Source organism: Chiloscyllium plagiosum, unplaced genomic scaffold (genome assembly GCF_037043375.1).
Source record: "Chiloscyllium plagiosum isolate Xiang-an unplaced genomic scaffold, Cpla_swu_hap1 HiC_scaffold_10, whole genome shotgun sequence".
Taxonomy (NCBI): domain Eukaryota; kingdom Metazoa; phylum Chordata; class Chondrichthyes; order Orectolobiformes; family Hemiscylliidae; genus Chiloscyllium; species Chiloscyllium plagiosum.
In genome coordinates, this window is record NW_028270148.1 from 1,337,392 (window position 1) to 1,352,193 (window position 14,802).

Below are 14,802 nucleotides of genomic sequence, written 5' to 3' on the forward strand. Positions count from 1 at the left end.
CCACACACCCCCCCCCCCACACCCCCCCCCACACACCCCCCCCCACACACCCCCCCACACACCCCCCCCCACACACCCCCCCCCCACACCCCCCCCCACACACCCCCCCCACACCCCCCCCCACACACCCCCCCCACACACACCCCCCCACACACCCCCCCCCACACCCCCCCACACCCCCCCCCCACACACCCCCCCCCACACACCCCCCACACACACACCCCCCCACACACCCCCCCCACACACCCCCCCCACACCCCCCCCCACACCCCCCCCCACACACCCCCCCCACACACACCCCCCCCACACACACCCCCACACACACCCCCACACACCCCCCCCACACACACCCCCCCACACACCCCCCCCCCCACACCCCCCCCCCCCACACCCCCCCCACACACCCCCCCCCCCACACACACCCCCCACACACACCCCCCCACACCCCCCCCCCACACACCCCCCCCCACACCCCCCCCACACCCCCCCACACACCCCCCCCCACACCCCCCCCACACACCCCCACCCCCCCCCCCACACACCCCCCCACCACACACCCCCCCCACACACCCCCCCCACACACACACCCCCACACCCCACACCCCCCCCCACACACCCCCCACACACACCCCCCCACACACCCCCCCCACACCACACCCCCCCCACACACACCCCCCACACACCCCCCCCACACCCCCCCACACACCCCCCCCACACACCCCCCCACACACCCCCCCACACACACCCCCCACACACCCCCCCACACACACCCCCCCACACACCCCCCCACACACACCCCCCACACACACACCCCCCCACACACACCCCCACACACACACCCCCCACACCCACACCCACACCCCACACACACCCCCCACACACACCCCCCACACACACCCCCCCACACACCCCCCCCACACACCCCCCCCACACACACCCCCCACACACCCCCCCACACACACCCCCCACACACCCCCCCCACACACACCCCCCACACCCCCCACACACCCCCCACACACACCCCCCACACACACCCCCCACACACCCCCCCACACACCCCCCCCACACACCCCCCACACACCCCCCCACACACCCCCCCTACACACCCCCCCCACACACCCCACACACACACCCCCCACACCCCCCCCCACACACACCCCCCCACACACACCCCCCCACACACCCCCCCACACACCCCCCCCACACACCCCCCCCACACACCCCCCCCACACCCCCCCACACACACCCCCCCCACACACCCCCCCACACACACACCCCCACACACCCCCCCCACACACCCCCCCACACACACCCCCCCCCACACACCCCCCACACACCCCCCACACACACCCCCACACACCCCCCCAGCACACCCCCCCGCACACCCCCCCAGCACCCCCCCCCAGCACACCCCCCCCACACACACACTCCCCCACACACACCCCCCACACACACCCCCCACACACCCCCCCCACACACACCCCCCCCCCACACACCCCCCACACCCCCCCCACACACACCCCCACACACACCCCACACCCCCCCCCACACACCCCCCACACACCCCCCCCACACACCCCCCCACACACCCCCCCACACACACCCACACACACCCCCCACACACCCCCCACACACCCCCCCACACACACCCCCCCCACACACCCCCCCCACACACCCCCCCACACACCCCCCCACACACCCCCACACACACCCCCACACACCACCCCCCCACACACACACCCCCCACACACACCCCCCACACACACCCCCACACACCACACACCCCCCACGCACACCCCCCACACACACCCCTCCACACACACCCCCCACACACACCCCCCACACACACCCCCCACACACACACCCCGCACACACACCCTCCGCACCCCCCCCACACACCCCCCACACACACACCCCCCACACACACCCCCCCACACACCCCCACACACACCCCCCACACACCCCCACACACCCCCCCACACACCCCCCACACACCCCCCCCACACCCCCCACACACCACACCCCCCCACACACCCCCACCCACCCCCCACACCCCCACCCACCCCACACACACACCCCCCACACACACCCCCCACACACACCCCCACACACACCCCCCACACACACCCCCCACACCCCCCACACACACCCCCCACACACCCCCCCACACACCCCCCCCACACACCCCCCCACACACACCCCCCCCACACACCCCCCACACACACCCCCACACACCCCCCACACACCCCCCCACACACACCCCCCACACACCCCCCCCCACACACACCCCCCACACCCCCCACACACACACCCCCACACACACCCCACAACCCCCCCCCACACACCCCCCACACACCCCACACACACACCCCCCACACACCCCCCCTCCACACACCCTCACACACACCCCCACACACCCCACCACACCACACACACACCCCCACACACACCCCCCACACACTCCCCCCAGACACACCCCCCACACACCCCCCCACACACCCCCCCACACACACCCCCCACACACACCCACACCCCCCCCCAACACACCCCCCCCACACACACCCCCCCACACACCCCCCACACACCCCCCCACACACCCCCCCACACACCCCCCCCACACACCCCCCCCACACCCCCCCACCCCCCCCCACACCCCCCCACACCCCCCCACACACACCCCCCCACACACCCCCCCACACACACCCCCCCACACACCCCCCACACACCCCCCCCACACCCCCCACACCCCCCACACACACCCCCCCCACACCCACCCCCCACACCCCCCCCACACACCCCCCACACCCCCCCCACACCCCCCCACACACCCCCCCCACACCCCCCCCCCCACACACACCCCCCCCCACCCACCCCCACCCCCCCCACACACCCCCCCACACACACCCCCCCCACACACCCCCCCACACACACACCCCCCACACCCCCCCCCACACCACACCCCCCCACACACCCCCCCCACACACACCCCACACCCCACACCCCCCCCCACACACCCCCCCCCACACCACCCCCCCACACACCACCCCCCACACACACACCCCCCACACACACCCCCCCCACACACCCCCCCCACCCACCCCCCACACCCCCCCACACACCCCCCCACACCCCCCCCCCACACACCCCCCCCACACACCCCCCCCCCACACACCCCCCCCCACACCCCACACCCCCCCCCACACACCCCCCCCCCCCACACCACACCCCCCCCCACCCCCCACCCCACACCCACCCCCCCCACCCACACCCCCCCCCCACCCACACCCCCCCCCACACACCCCCCCCACACACCCCCCACACACCCCCCACACACCCCCCCCCACCACACCCCCCCCACACCCCCCCCCCCACACACCCCCCCCACACACCCCCCCACACCCCCCCCCACACCCCCCCCCACACCCCCCCCACACCACCCCCCACACACCCCCACACCCCCCACCACACCCCCCCCCACCACCCCCCCACACACCCCCCCCCACACACCCCCCCCACACACACCCCCCACACACACCCCCCCACACACCCCCACACACACCCCCACACACCCCCCCACACACCCCCCCACACACCCCCCCCCACACCCCACACCCCCCCCCCCCCACACCCCCCCACCACACACCCCCCCACACACCCCCCACACACCCCCCCCACACACCCCCCCACACACCCCACCCCCCCCCACACACACCCCCCCACACACACCCCCCCCACACACACCCCCCCACACACCCCCCCCACACACACCCCCCCACACACACCCCCCACACACCCCCCCCCACACACCCCCCACACACACCCCCCACACACACCCCCACACACACCCCCCCACACACCCCCCACACCCCCACACCCCCCCCACACACACCCCCCACACACACACCCCCCCACACACACCCCCCCACACACACACCCCCCACACACACCCCCCCACACACACCCCCCCACACACACCCCCCCCACACACCCCCCCACACACACACCCCCACACACACCCCCCCACACACACCCCCCCACACACCCTCCCCCCACACACACCCCCACACACCCCCCCCCACACACACCCCCCACACACACCCCCCCACACACCCCCCCACACCCCCCCCCACACCACCCCCCACACACCCCCCCACACACACCCACACCCCCCCCACACACCCCCCACACACACCCCCCCACACACCCCCCACACACCCCCACACACCCCCCCACACACACCCCCACACACACCCCCCACACCCCCCCCACACACCCCCCACACACCCCCCCACACACCCCCCCCCACACACCCCCCACACACCCCCCCCACACCCCACACACCCCCCCCCACACACCCCCCACACACCCCCCACACACCCCCCCACACACACCGACCCCCCCCACACACCCCCACACACACCCCCCCACACACACCGACACACCCCCCCCACACACCCCACACACACCCCCCCACACACACCTCCCAGACACCCCCCCCACACACACCCCCCACACCCCCCCCCACACACCCCCACACACACCCCCCCACACACACCCCCACACACCCCCCCACACACCCCCCCACACCCCCCCCACACACACCCCCACACACCCCCCCCACACCCCCCCCACACACACCCCCCCACACCCCCACACCCCCCCCCCCCACACACCCCCCCCCCCCCCCCACACCCCCCCCCCACACCCCCCACCCACCCCCACACCCCCCCCACCACACCCCCCCCACACACACCCCCCACACACACCCCCCCACACCCCCCACCCCCACCCCACACACCCCCCCACACACCCCCCCCACACCCCCCCCCACACCCCCCCCCCCCACACCCCCCCCCCACCCCCACACCCCCCCCCCCACACACCCCCCCCCCCACACCCCCACCCCCCCCCACACACACCCCCCCCACACACCCCCCCCCCACACACCCCCCCCCCCACACCCCCCACACCCCCCCCCCACACCCCCCCCCACACACCCCCCCCCCCCCCCCCCCCACACCCCCCCCCCCCCACACCCCCCCCCACACACCCCCCCCACACACCCCCCCACACCCCCCCCACACACACCCCCCCCCCCCACCACACCCCCCCCACACACCCCCCCCCACACCCCCCCCCCACACACCCCCCCCACACACCCCCCCACACACCCCCCACACACACCCCCCACACACACCCCCCACACACCCCCCCCCACACACCCCCCCACACACCCCCCCACACACCCCCACCACCCCCCCACACACCCCCCCCCACACCCCCCCCACACCCCCCCACACCCCCCCCCCCACACCCCCCCCCCCACACCCCCCACACACACACCCCCCACACACACACCCCCCCCACACACACCCCCCCACACACCCCCCCCACACACACCCCCCCCCACACACCCCACCACCCCCCACACACCCCACACACCCCCCCACACACCCCCCCACACCCCCCCACACACCCCCCCACACACCCCCCCACACCCCCCCACCCCCCCCACACCCCCCCACACACACCCCCCCCACACCCACCCCCCCCCACACCCCCCACACACACCCCCACACACACCCCCACCACACCCCCCCACACACCCCCCACACACCCCCCACACCCCCCCCCACACACACACCCCCCACACACACCCCCCACACACCCCCCCACACACCCCCCCACACCCCCCCCCCACACCCCCCCCACACCCCCCCACACCCCCCACCACACACCCCCCACACACACACCCCCACACACACACCCCCCCCCACACACACCCCCCCACACACCCCCCCACACCCACCCCCACACACACCCCCCACACACCCCCCCCACACCCCCCACACACCCCCCCACACACCCCCCCACACCCCCCCCACACACCCCCCCCCACACCCCACACACACCCCCCACACCCCCCCCACACACCCCCCACACACACCCCCCCCACACACACACCCCCCCACACACCCCCCACACACACCCCCCACACACACCCCCACACCCCCCCACACACCCCCCCACACACCCCCCCACACCCCCCCCCACACACACCCCCCCACACACCCCCCCACACCCCCCCCCACCCCCCACCCCCCCACACCCCCCCCACCACCCCCCACCCCCCCCCACACACACCCCCCCACACCCACCCCCCACACCCACCCCCCCCCACACCCCCCACACCCCCCCACCCACACCCCCCCCACACCACACCCCCCACACCCCCCCCCCCACACACACCCCCCCCCACACCCCCCCCCCACACCCCCCCCACACACACCCCCACACACACCCCCCCCCACACACACCCCCCCCACACACCCCCCCACACCCCCACCCCCCCCACACCCCCACACCCCCCCCACACCCCCCCACACCCCCCACACACCACCCCACACACACACCCCCCCCACACACACACCCCCCACACACCCCCCCCACACACCCCCACACCACACCCCCCCACACACACCCCCCCCACACACCCCCCCACACACCCCCCCCACACACACCCCCCACACACACCCCCACACCACACCCCACCCACACACCCCCACACACCCACCCCCACCCACACCCCCCCCCACACACACCCCCCACACCCACCCCCCACCCACACCCCCCACACACACCCCCCCACACACCCCCCCCACACACACCCCCCCCACACCCCCCCCCCACACACCCCCCACACACACACCCCCCCCACACACACCCCCCCACACCCCCCCCACACACCCCCCACACACCCCCCCCACCACCCCCCCCACACACCCCCCCACACACCCCCCCCACACACCCCCCCCACACACCCCCCCACACACCCCCCCCACACACCCCCCCCCCACACACCCCCCCCCACACACCCCCCCCACACACCCCCCCCACACCCCCCCCACACACACCCCCCCCACACACACCCCCCCACACACACCCCCCCACACACACCCCCCCACACACACCCCCCCACACACCCCCCCCACCACACACCCCCCCCACACACACCCCCCCACACACACCCCCCCACACACACCCCCCCACACACACCCCACACAGACACATCCCACACACACCCACCACACAACACACACACCCCCCCACAACACACACCCCACAACACTCACCCCACACACACACCCTCCAACCCCCCACCTCCACACCCCCCCCACACCACACCCCCCCCACACACCCTTCCCCCCCCACACACACCCCACCCCTCTCACACACCCCCCACCCCTCTCACACACCCCCCCACCCCCCAACACACACACACCCCACTTCCCCCCCACAAACCCCCACACCCCCCCACCCCCCACAGACACACACACCCGCCACTCCCCCCCCCCACACACACACTCTCCACCCCCCCACACACACATCCTCCACACACTCCCCCCACACACACACCCTCCTCCCCCCCACTCACCCTACATCCCCCACCCCCACACCTCCCACCCCCCCACACACACACACACACCCCACACCCCCCCACACACACACACCCACATACACCCCCCCCACCCTCCCCACACACATCCTCCCCACACACCACCCCCCCCCACACCCACACCCCCCCACACCCCCTCCACACATCCCCACCCCCCCCCCACACACCCCACCCTCCCCACACACCCTCCCCACACACACCCCCCCTCCCCACACACATCCTCCCCCCCATACCCACACCACCACCCCACCCACACACACACACCCTCCACCCTTTCCACACAACCCTCACCCCCCCACACACCCCCCCACCCCCCCTCACACACCCCCTCCACCCCCCACACACACACCCTCCACGCCCCCACACCCCCCCACACACACACCCCCACCCCCCCCACACTCCCACCCACCCCACACTCCCACCCCCCACACACACACACACCCACCCCCCATACACACACCCTCCACCCCCCACACACACACCCCACTCCCCACGCCCCCACACACCCACACCCCCCCACACACACACCCCCACCCCCCCCCACACACACACCCCCACCCCCCCCACACACACACACACACCCACACTCCCCCCCCCCACACACACACACACCCACACTCCCCCCCCCCCCCCACACACACACACACACACACACACCCACCCCCCCATACACACACCCTCCACCCCCCACACACACACCCCACTCCCCACCACACACACAGCCCACTCCCCACCACACACACAGCCCACTCCCCACCACACACACATCCCACTCCCCACCACACACACATCCCACCCCCCCCACCACACATCCCACCCCCCCCACACACACCCCACCCCCCAAACACACACCCCACCCTCCACACACACACACCACCCGCCACACACACACCCGCACACACACACACCCCCCCACCCCCCCACACAGACACCCTCCACCCCCCCCACACACACACTCTCCACCCCCCCACCCCCCACACACACCCTCCACACCCCCCCACACACGCCCTCCACCCCCCCACACACGCCTACACCCCCCACACACACCCTCCACCCCCCCACACCCCCCCCCCACCCCCCTCACACACACCCCACCCCCCCCACACATACACACCACCACCCCCACACACACGCTCTCCACCCTCCCACACACGCCCCCCACACCCACCCCCCCACACCTCCTCCCCCACCCCCCCACAACCCCCCCACACACCTCCTCCCCCACCCCCCCACACCCCCCCCACACACCCCCCCACACACCCCCCCACACACATCCCCCACACACACCCCCACACCCACCCCCCCACACCCCCCCCACACACACACACACTCCACCCCCCCCCCACACACACACACCACCCCCCCCCCACACACACACTCACCCCCCACACCCCACACACACCCCCTCCACACCCCACCCCCCACACACACCCCCTCCACACCCCCCCCACACAGACCACCCCACACAACCCCCACCCCCCCACACACACACACCCACCCCCCTTCCCCCACACACACACCCACCCCCCTTCCCCACACACACACACACACACACACACACCCCACCCACCCCCCCACACACACCCTCCACACCCCCACACACATCCTCCACCCCCCCACACACACCCTCCACCCCCCCACACACACTCTCCACCCTCCACCCCCCACACACACCCCCCCATCCCCCACACACACCCAACCCCCCCACCCCTCCCACACACACACCGCCTCCACCCCCCCACCCCTCCCACACACACACCCCCTCCACCCCCCCACACACACCCTCCACCCCCCCACACACACCCTCCACCCTCCCACACACACCCCCCCCACACACACACACCTCCACACACACCCCCCCACACACACCCCACCCCCCCCACACAACCCCCACCCCCCCCCACACACACACACCCACCCCCCTCCACACACACACACCCCCCTCCACACACACACACACACACACCCACACACACCCCCCACACCCCCACACACACCCCCCACCCACCCCCACACACACCCCCCACCCACCCCCACACACACACCCTCCACCCACCCCCACACACACACCCTCCACCCACCTCCACACACACACCCTCCACACCCCCATACACACCCCACAACCCCCCCCCACACACACCCTCCACCCCATCCCCCACACACACACACCCATCACACACACCCCTCACACCCCCATACACACACCCTCCACCCCCCCACACACACCCACCACCAATCCCCCCCACACACACCCTCCCCCATACACACACCCTCCACCCCCCAAACACACACCCTCCACCCCATCCCCCACACACACCCCTCACACCCCCATACACACACCCTCCACCCCCCCACACACACCCTCCCCCATACACACACCCTCCACCCCCCCACACACACACCCTCCACCAACCCCCCCAACACACACGCTCCACCAACCCCCCCAACACACACGCTCCACCAACCCCCCCAACACACACGCTCTCCGCATTATACCCTCCCCCCTCACTCTTCCTCCCCCTCACTCTTCCTCCCCCCTCACTCTTACTCCCCCTCACTCTTCCTCCCCCTCACTCTTCCTCCCCTCATTCCTCCTCCCCCTCACTCTTCCTCCCCCTCACTCTTCCTCCCCCCTCACTCTTCCTCCCCCCTCACTCTTCCTCCCCCTCACTCTTCCTCCCTCCCCACTCTTCCTCCCCCCTCACTCTTTCTCCCCCTCACTCTTCCTCCCCTCATTCTTCCTCCCCCTCACTCTTCCTCCCCCTCACTCTTCCTCCCCTCATTCCTCCTCCCCCTCACTCTTCCTCCCCCTCACTCTTCCTCCCCCCTCACTCTTCCTCCCCCTCACTCTTCCTCCCCCCTCACTCTTCCTCCCCCCTCACTCTTCCTCCCCCCCCACTCTTCCTCCCCCTCAGTCTTCCTCCCCCCTCACTCTTCCTCCCCCCTCAGTCTTCCTTCCCCCCTCAGTCTTCCTTCCCCCCTCAGTCTTCCTTCCCCCCTCAGTCTTCCTTCCCCCTCACGTCTTCCTTCCCCCTCACGTCTTCCTTCCCCCTCACTCTTCCTCCCCCTCACTCTTCCTCCCCCTCACGTCTTCCTTCCCCCTCACTCTTCCTCCCCCTCAGTCTTCCTCCCCCTCAGTCTTCCTCCCCCCTCAGTCTTCCTTCCCCCCTCAGTCTTCCTTCCCCCCTCAGTCTTCCTTCCCCCCTCAGTCTTCCTTCCCCCTCACTCTTCCTTCCCCCCTCACTCTTCCTCCCCCTCACTCTTCCTCCCCCTCACTCTTCCTCCCCTCCTCACTCTTCCTTCTCTCTCACTCTTCCTCCCCCCTCACTCTTCCTCTCGCCCCACTCTTCCTCCTCCGCTCTACCCCCCAGCTTTTCTTTGTCTACTGCTACTTCTGTGGTTATTGGTTGAAGTAAAAGCTGCCTTGCATTCAAGATTAGTTTGTCAATTTGTTTGTTATTATATCGAGGCAGGGAAGGTTTGAATTCTGTACGTTGGTTGTTAGCATCGGTGTGTACCAGGTCTCAGTTATTTGGTGAGGAAGGGTGGTTGTGTTTGGAAATCAGGGTCAGCTAGGCAGCGAGGGTTCCTCTACAGGCCTCGAGGACAGCTGTGGGCACATGTCCTGGAGTAGGCTACACATCTCAGGTCACAGTACACAGCAGTTATGGGAGCTTGCAATGATTTGAAAATGTTCCTTTTACAGAGTGCAGTGCAGTTGTAAGAACAGAACCAGGAGCAGTAGACCATTTGGCTCCAGTGTTCAGTGTAATGATGACTGATCTTCAGCTCTGCTTGCTTGCCTGTTTCCCTTGATTCCTTTTGAAGTTCAAATCAACTGATTATCTTGACCATGAATATTCAATGATGAAAAACACACAGCCCTCTGGGGAAGAGAATTCAAAGGATTTATAATCCTTTGAGTGAAGTAATTTCTATTCCACTTAATCCAAAATGATTAGTTCCATTAGCTCGGTTGTTCTAGGTTCCATGATAAAGGGCTTATGCCCGAAACATCGATTCTCCTGTTCCCTGGATGCTGCCTGACCTGCTGCGCTTTTCCAGCAACACATCTCCGGCTCTGATCTCCAGCATCTGCAGACCTCACTTTCTCCTCCTAGGTTCCATGATCACTGGAAACAAGCTCTGAGTGTCTGCCCCGTCAATTATTAATATTATCCAATAGACACAGAAATATGCTTTTTTTGTTTTAATAACTTGCTTCATCTTACCCCATTCATTCCACTTCCCCAGTTACAGGTGGTCCCTTTCAACAAATGCTCACATAGTAGCCAAAACATAATTCTTCTAGAGCTTAAATAAAGACATTAACAGACCCAAGAATTGTATTGAATTTATTGTCATGTGTACTGAGGCCCAGTGAAAAGCTTTGTCTTGTGAGAAATACAGGCAGATCACAGAGTTAAGTCGCAAAGATACTAAATAATAGGGAAACAGCGATAAAAACACAGGTACAGGCCAATGTTAAGTGTTTGTAAGTTCATTCAGTATTCTAATAACAGTAGGGTAGAAACTGTTTTGAAACTAGCTAGTGCATGTGTTCAGGCTTCTGTACCTTCTCCCCGATGGTAGGGGTTGTAGAAAAACATTGCCAGGGTGGGATGGATCTTTGAGAATGCTGACGGCCTTTCCTTGACAGCGGGCTTGGTAGATGGATTCTATAGATGGGAGGTTGGCCTTTGTGATTGTCTGGGCCAAGTTCACCACTCTCTGTAACCATCTCCGATCTTGAATGGTACAGTTGCCATACCAGGTAGTGATACATCCAGACAGAATGCTCTCGATGGCGCACTTATAAAAGTTGGCAAGGGTATTTGCCATCATGCCAAATTCCCTCAGCTGCCTGAGGAAGAAGAGACGTTGCTGGGCCTTTGTAACCAGTGCGCCCACATGAAGAGTCCAAGAAAGTTTGTTGTGGATGACCACTCCCAGGAGCTTGACACTCTCCACTCATTCCGCCTCTGTGCTGTTAATGTGTAGGGGGGCATGAGTGACATCCCGCCGAAAGTCAATAATGAGTTCCTTGGTTTTGCTGGCATTGAGAACGAGGTTGTTCTTGGTGCACCATTTTTCCAGGACTTCCACCTCCTGTCTGTAGCCTGTTTTGTCGCCATCTGAGATTCGACCGAATATAGTGGTGTCATCAGCGAACTTGTAAATGGCAGTCTGGTATTTGGTGATGCAGACATGGGTATATAGTGAGTACAGTAGGGGGCTGAATACGCACCCCTGGGGGGCTGCAGTGTTGAGTGTTAGTGAGGATGAAATATTGTCCCCAATCTTCACTGATTGTGGCCTGTGGGTCAGGAAACTGAGGATCCAGTTGCAGAGAGTGGGGCTTAGTCCGAGATCACTAAGTTTAGTAATCAGTCTCGTGGGGATAATAGTGTTGAAGGATAATCTGTAGTCAATGAGTAGGATTCTTACGTAGCTGTTCTTGGTGTCAAGATGTTCTAGGGAGGAGTGAAGGGCAAATGATATGGCATCTGACGTGGGTCTGTTGGTCCGATAGGCAAATTGGAGTGGGTCAAGAGTAGTGTGGAGGCTGGAGTTGATTAATGTCATGACTAACCTTTCAAAGCACTGGGTGATAGTCATTGAGACATGCTGCATGAGCCACCTTAGGCACAGGGATGATGTTGACCCTCTTGAAACAGGCAGGGTCAGTGGCCTGCTGCAGGGAGAGGTTGAAGATGTCCGAGGAGACCTTTGCCAGTTGATCCACGCATGCTCTGAGTGCACAGCCTGGTACTCCGTCTGGTCCCATCACTTTCCTTGGATTCACATGAAGGAAAACTGACCTGACCTTTGATGCAGTGTCTGTTGAGATAGGTTCTCAGAACTTGTCTGAATAGGTGTTACGTCTCCACTGAAATTCTGCTCAAAGCGAGCAACCAGATTAACCAGCTGGATAACAAGGAGGAAATCATTAGACTACAAGATGATCTAGATCGGCTGGTCTGTGGCAAGTGAAATTTAGTCCTGTCAAGTGTGGGGTGATGCATTTTGGGAGGACTAACAAGGCAAGGGCATAAACGTTGAATGGTAGAATCCTAAGAAGTACAGACGATCAGCGAGAAACTGGTGTGCATGTCTATCAGTCATTGAAGACACTGCATCGGGTAGATGAGGTATTATGGGATACTTGCCTTATTAGTCAAGTCATTGAATATAAAAGCAAGGAGGTTATGTTGGTGCTGTATACAATGTTAGATGGGCCACAACTTGAGTACTGTGTGTATTTGTTTTTTTGAGTGCAATTTCTTTGAAATAAAGGTCAACATGCTGCTTGCCTACCTAATTTCTTCCTGTACCTGTGTGCTAAATCTGTGTTCTATCTGTCACTGCACCCAAGACTGTCACCATTGCTTACAGGTTTCATGCATTTTTAAAACTACTCTGCTTTTTTAAAATGGTTGTATGGAATATAGGCATTGCAAATATTTCTTGCCCATCTCTAGTTTCCCTGAACTAAATGGCTTGCTCAACAATCTTAGAAATCAGAGTCAACCACGTTGCTGTGGACTGGAGTTACCTAAATGCCAGAGTGGTTAAGGTCGGCAGATTAAACTCCCTAAAGTTAATGACACTAAAGTTGGTGGAGTAGTGGACAGTGTGGAAGAATGTTGCAGGTTGCAGGGCGACTTGGATAAACTGCAGAATTGGGCTGAGAGGTGGCAAATGGAGTTCAATGCAGCTAAATGTGAGGTGATGCACTTTGGGAAGAATAACAGGAAGGCAGAGTACTGGGTCAATGGAAAGATTCTTGGTAATGTGGATGTGCAGAGGGATCTTGGAGTACATGTGCATAGATCCCTAAAAGTTGCCATCAAGGTGGATAGTGCTGTTAAGAAGGCATACGGTGTGTTAGGCTTCATTCGTAGAGGGATTGATTTCCGGAGCCACAATATCATGCTGCAACTATACAAAATGCTGGTGCAGCCACACTTGGAATATTGTGTACAGTGCTGGTCCCCATATTTCAGGAAGGATGTGGAAGCATTGGAAAAGGTGCAGAGGAGATTTACCAGGATGTTGCCTGGTCTGGAGGGAAGGTCTTATGAGGAAAGGCTGAGAGACTTGGATCTGTTCTCATTGGAAAGAAGAAGGCTAAGGGGGGATTTGATAGAGACATACAAGATGATCAGAGGATTACATAGGGTAGACAGTGAAAGTCTTTTTCCTAGGATGATGATGTCAGCGTGTACGAGAGGGCATAGCTACAAATTGAGGGGTGATAGATTTAAGACAGATGTCAGAGGCAGGTTCTTTACTCAGAGAGTGGTAAGGGCATGGAATGCCCTACCTGCTAATGTAGTCAACTC